Source organism: Sebastes fasciatus, chromosome 10, assembly GCF_043250625.1.
Source record: "Sebastes fasciatus isolate fSebFas1 chromosome 10, fSebFas1.pri, whole genome shotgun sequence".
Taxonomy (NCBI): domain Eukaryota; kingdom Metazoa; phylum Chordata; class Actinopteri; order Perciformes; family Sebastidae; genus Sebastes; species Sebastes fasciatus.
Genome location: NC_133804.1, coordinates 36,001,997 through 36,007,996, shown reverse-complemented (window position 1 = coordinate 36,007,996; position 6,000 = coordinate 36,001,997).

Here is a 6,000-nt window from a genome sequence, read left to right as displayed (position 1 = left end):
GTCTGGTTGTATAGAAGTCTGGTTGTATAGAAGTCTGGTTCTATAGAAGTCTGGTTGTATAGAAGTCTGGTCCTATAGAAGTCTGGTCCTATAGAAGTCTGGTCCTATAGAAGTCTGGTTCTATAGAAGTCTGGTCCTATAGAAGTCTGGTCCTATAGAAGTCTGGTTCTATAGAAGTCTGGTTCTATAGAAGTCTGGTTCTATAGAAGTCTGGTCGTATAGAAGTCTGGTTCTATAGAAGTCTGGTTCTATAGAAGTCTGGTTCTATAGAAGTCTGGTTCTATAGAAGTCTGGTTCTATAGAAGTCTGGTCCTATAGAAGTCTGGTCCTATAGAAGTCTGGTCGTATAGAAGTCTGGTTCTATAGAAGTCTGGTTCTATAGAAGTCTGGTCCTATAGAAGTCTGGTCCTATAGAAGTCTGGTTCTATAGAAGTCTGGTTCTATAGAAGTCTGGTTCTATAGAAGTCTGGTCCTATAGAAGTCTGGTTCTATAGAAGTCTGGTTCTATAGAAGTCTGGTTCTATAGAAGTCTGGTTCGTATAGAAGTCTGGTCCTATAGAAGTCTGGTTCTATAGAAGTCTGGTTCTATAGAAGTCTGGTCCTATAGAAGTCTGGTTCTATAGAAGTCTGGTCCTATAGAAGTCTGGTCCTATAGAAGTCTGGTCGTATAGAAGTCTGGTTCTATAGAAGTCTGGTTCTATAGAAGTCTGGTCCTATAGAAGTCTGGTCCTATAGAAGTCTGGTCCTATAGAAGTCTGGTTCTATAGAAGTCTGGTTCTATAGAAGTCTGGTCCTATAGAAGTCTGGTTGTATAGAAGTCTGGTTCTATAGAAGTCTGGTTGTATAGAAGTCTGGTCCTATAGAAGTCTGGTCGTATAGAAGTCTGGTCCTATAGAAGTCTGGTTGTATAGAAGTCTGGTCCTATAGAAGTCTGGTCCTATAGAAGTCTGGTCTTATAGAAGTCTGGTTCTATAGAAGTCTGGTTCTATAGAAGTTTGGTCCCATAGAAGTCTGGTCCTATAGAAGTCTGGTTGTATAGAAGTCTGGTTCTATAGAAGTCTGGTTCTATAGAAGTCTGGTTCTATAGAAGTCTGGTCCTATAGAAGTCTGGTTGTATAGAAGTCTGGTCCTATAGAAGTCTGGTTCTATAGAAGTCTGGTCCTATAGAAGTCTGGTTGTATAGAAGTCTGGTAGTATAGAAGTCTGGTCCTATAGAAGTCTGGTCCTATAGAAGTCTGGTCCTATAGAAGTCTGGTTGTATAGAAGTCTGGTCCTATAGAAGTCTGGTTCTATAGAAGTCTGGTCCTATAGAAGTCTGGTCCTATAGAAGTCTGGTTGTATAGAAGTCTGGTCCTATAGAAGTCTGGTCCTATAGAAGTCTGGTCCTATAGAAGTCTGGTTCTATAGAAGTCTGGTCCTATAGAAGTCTGGTTCTATAGAAGTCTGGTCCTATAGAAGTCTGGTTCTATAGAAGTCTGGTCCTATAGAAGTCTGGTTCTATAGAAGTCTGGTTCTATAGAAGTCTGGTTGTATATAAGTCTGGTCCTATAGAAGTCTGGTTCTATAGAAGTCTGGTCCCATAGAAGTCTGGTTGTATAGAAGTCTGGTCCTATAGAAGTCTGGTTCTATAGAAGTCTGGTTCTATAGAAGTCTGGTCCTATAGAAGTCTGGTCGTATAGAAGTCTGGTTCTATAGAAGTCTGGTCCTATAGAAGTCTGGTCCTATAGAAGTCTGGTTGTATAGAAGTCTGGTTCTATAGAAGTCTGGTTGTATAGAAGTCTGGTCCTATAGAAGTCTGGTCCTATAGAAGTCTGGTTCTATAGAAGTCTGGTCCTATAGAAGTCTGGTTCTATAGAAGTCTGGTCCTATAGAAGTCTGGTTCTATAGAAGTCTGGTTCTATAGAAGTCTGGTTGTATAGAAGTCTGGTCCTATAGAAGTCTGGTTGTATAGAAGTCTGGTTGTATAGAAGTCTGGTTCTATAGAAGTCTGGTTGTATAGAAGTCTGGTCCTATAGAAGTCTGGTCCTATAGAAGTCTGGTTCTATAGAAGTCTGGTTGTATAGAAGTCTGGTTGTATAGAAGTCTGGTTCTATAGAAGTCTGGTTGTATAGAAGTCTTGTCCTATAGAAGTCTGGTCCTATAGAAGTCTGGTCCTATAGAAGTCTGGTTCTATAGAAGTCTGGTCCTATAGAAGTCTGGTCCTATAGAAGTCTGGTTCTATAGAAGTCTGGTTCTATAGAAGTCTGGTTGTATAGAAGTCTGGTCCTATAGAAGTCTGGTCGTATAGAAGTCTGGTTCTATAGAAGTCTGGTCCTATAGAAGTCTGGTCCTATAGAAGTCTGGTTCTATAGAAGTCTGGTTGTATAGAAGTCTGGTTGTATAGAAGTCTGGTTCTATAGAAGTCTGGTTGTATAGAAGTCTGGTCCTATAGAAGTCTGGTCCTATAGAAGTCTGGTCCTATAGAAGTCTGGTTCTATAGAAGTCTGGTCCTATAGAAGTCTGGTCCTATAGAAGTCTGGTTCTATAGAAGTCTGGTCCTATAGAAGTCTGGTCCTATAAAAGTCTGGTCGTATAGAAGTCTGGTTCTATAGAAGTCTGGTTCTATAGAAGTCTGGTCCTATAGAAGTCTGGTCCTATAGAAGTCTGGTACTATAGAAGTCTGGTTCTATAGAAGTCTGGTTCTATAGAAGTCTGCTTCTATAGAAGTCTGGTTGTATAGAAGTCTGGTTCTATAGAAGTCTGGTTGTATAGAAGTCTGGTTCTATAGAAGTCTGGTTGTATAGAAGTCTGGTTGTATAGAAGTCTGGTCCTATAGAAGTCTGGTCCTATAGAAGTCTGGTCCTATAGAAGTCTGGTTCTATAGAAGTCTGGTCCTATAGAAGTCTGGTCCTATAGAAGTCTGGTTCTATAGAAGTCTGGTCCTATAGAAGTCTGGTCCTATAAAAGTCTGGTCGTATAGAAGTCTGGTTCTATAGAAGTCTGGTTCTATAGAAGTCTGGTCCTATAGAAGTCTGGTCCTATAGAAGTCTGGTACTATAGAAGTCTGGTTCTATAGAAGTCTGGTTCTATAGAAGTCTGCTTCTATAGAAGTCTGGTTGTATAGAAGTCTGGTTCTATAGAAGTCTGGTTGTATAGAAGTCTGGTCCTATAGAAGTCTGGTTCTATAGAAGTCTGGTTGTATAGAAGTCTGGTCCTATAGAAGTCTGGTCGTATAGAAGTCTGGTCCTATAGAAGTCTGGTTCTATAGAAGTCTGGTCCTATAGAAGTCTGGTCCTATAGAAGTCTGGTCCTATAGAAGTCTGGTTGTATAGAAGTCTGGTTCTATAGAAGTCTGGTCCTATAGAAGTCTGGTCGTATAGAAGTCTGGTCCTATAGAAGTCTGGTTCTATAGAAGTCTGGTCCTATAGAAGTCTGGTCCTATAGAAGTCTGGTCCTATAGAAGTCTGGTCCTATAGAAGTCTGGTTCTATAGAAGTCTGGTTCTATAGAAGTCTGGTCCCATAGAAGTCTGGTCCTATAGAAGTCTGGTTCTATAGAAGTCTGGTTCTATAGAAGTCTGGTCCTATAGAAGTCTGGTTGTATAGAAGTCTGGTCCTATAGAAGTCTGGTCCTATAGAAGTCTGGTTCTATAGAAGTCTGGTTGTATAGAAGTCTGGTCCTATAGAAGTCTGGTCCTATAGAAGTCTGGTCGTATAGAAGTCTGGTTCTATAGAAGTCTGGTTCTATAGAAGTCTGGTCCTATAGAAGTCTGGTCCTATAGAAGTCTGGTTCTATAGAAGTCTGGTTCTATAGAAGTCTGGTTCTATAGAAGTCTGCTTCTATAGAAGTCTGGTTGTATAGAAGTCTGGTTCTATAGAAGTCTGGTTGTATAGAAGTCTGGTCCTATAGAAGTCTGGTTCTATAGAAGTCTGGTTCTATAGAAGTCTGGTCCTATAGAAGTCTGGTTCTATAGAAGTCTGGTCCTATAGAAGTCTGGTCCTATAGAAGTCTGGTCGTATAGAAGTCTGGTTCTATAGAAGTCTGGTCCTATAGAAGTCTGGTCCTATAGATGTCTGGTCCTATAGAAGTCTGGTCCTATAGAAGTCTGGTACTATAGAAGTCTGGTTCTATAGAAGTCTGGTTCTATAGAAGTCTGCTTCTATAGAAGTCTGGTTGTATAGAAGTCTGGTTCTATAGAAGTCTGGTTGTATAGAAGTCTGGTCCTATAGAAGTCTGGTTCTATAGAAGTCTGGTTGTATAGAAGTCTGGTCCTATAGAAGTCTGGTTCTATAGAAGTCTGGTCCCATAGAAGTCTGGTCCTATAGAAGTCTGGTTCTATAGAAGTCTGGTTCTATAGCAGTCTGGTCCTATAGAAGTCTGGTCGTATAGAAGTCTGGTCCTATAGAAGTCTGGTTCTATAGAAGTCTGGTCCTATAGAAGTCTGGTTGTATAGAAGTCTGGTCCTATAGAAGTCTGGTTCTATAGAAGTCTGGTTCTATAGAAGTCTGGTTGTATAGAAGTCTGGTTGTATAGAAGTCTGGTCCTATAGAAGTCTGGTCCTATAGAAGTCTGGTCCTATAGAAGTCTGGTTCTATAGAAGTCTGGTCCTATAGAAGTCTGGTCCTATAGAAGTCTGGTTCTATAGAAGTCTGGTCCTATAGAAGTCTGGTCCTATAAAAGTCTGGTCGTATAGAAGTCTGGTTCTATAGAAGTCTGGTTCTATAGAAGTCTGGTCCTATAGAAGTCTGGTCCTATAGAAGTCTGGTACTATAGAAGTCTGGTTCTATAGAAGTCTGGTTCTATAGAAGTCTGCTTCTATAGAAGTCTGGTTGTATAGAAGTCTGGTTCTATAGAAGTCTGGTTGTATAGAAGTCTGGTCCTATAGAAGTCTGGTCGTATAGAAGTCTGGTCCTATAGAAGTCTGGTTCTATAGAAGTCTGGTCCTATAGAAGTCTGGTCCTATAGAAGTCTGGTCCTATAGAAGTCTGGTTGTATAGAAGTCTGGTTCTATAGAAGTCTGGTCCTATAGAAGTCTGGTCGTATAGAAGTCTGGTCCTATAGAAGTCTGGTTCTATAGAAGTCTGGTCCTATAGAAGTCTGGTCCTATAGAAGTCTGGTCCTATAGAAGTCTGGTCCTATAGAAGTCTGGTTCTATAGAAGTCTGGTTCTATAGAAGTCTGGTCCCATAGAAGTCTGGTCCTATAGAAGTCTGGTTCTATAGAAGTCTGGTTCTATAGAAGTCTGGTCCTATAGAAGTCTGGTTGTATAGAAGTCTGGTCCTATAGAAGTCTGGTCCTATAGAAGTCTGGTTCTATAGAAGTCTGGTTGTATAGAAGTCTGGTCCTATAGAAGTCTGGTCCTATAGAAGTCTGGTCGTATAGAAGTCTGGTTCTATAGAAGTCTGGTTCTATAGAAGTCTGGTCCTATAGAAGTCTGGTCCTATAGAAGTCTGGTTCTATAGAAGTCTGGTTCTATAGAAGTCTGGTTCTATAGAAGTCTGCTTCTATAGAAGTCTGGTTGTATAGATGTCTGGTTCTATAGAAGTCTGGTTGTATAGAAGTCTGGTCCTATAGAAGTCTGGTTCTATAGAAGTCTGGTTCTATAGAAGTCTGGTCCTATAGAAGTCTGGTTCTATAGAAGTCTGGTCCTATAGAAGTCTGGTCCTATAGAAGTCTGGTCGTATAGAAGTCTGGTTCTATAGAAGTCTGGTCCTATAGAAGTCTGGTCCTATAGATGTCTGGTCCTATAGAAGTCTGGTCCTATAGAAGTCTGGTCCTATAGAAGTCTGGTTCTATAGAAGTCTGGTTCTATAGAAGTCTGGTCCTATAGAAGTCTGGTTGTATAGAAGTCTGGTTCTATAGAAGTCTGGTTGTATAGAAGTCTGGTCCTATAGAAGTCTGGTCGTATAGAAGTCTGGTCCTATAGAAGTCTGGTTCTATAGAAGTCTGGTCCTATAGAAGTCTGGTCCTATAGAAGTCTGGTCCTATAGAAGTCTGGTTGTATAGAAGTCTGGTCCTATAGA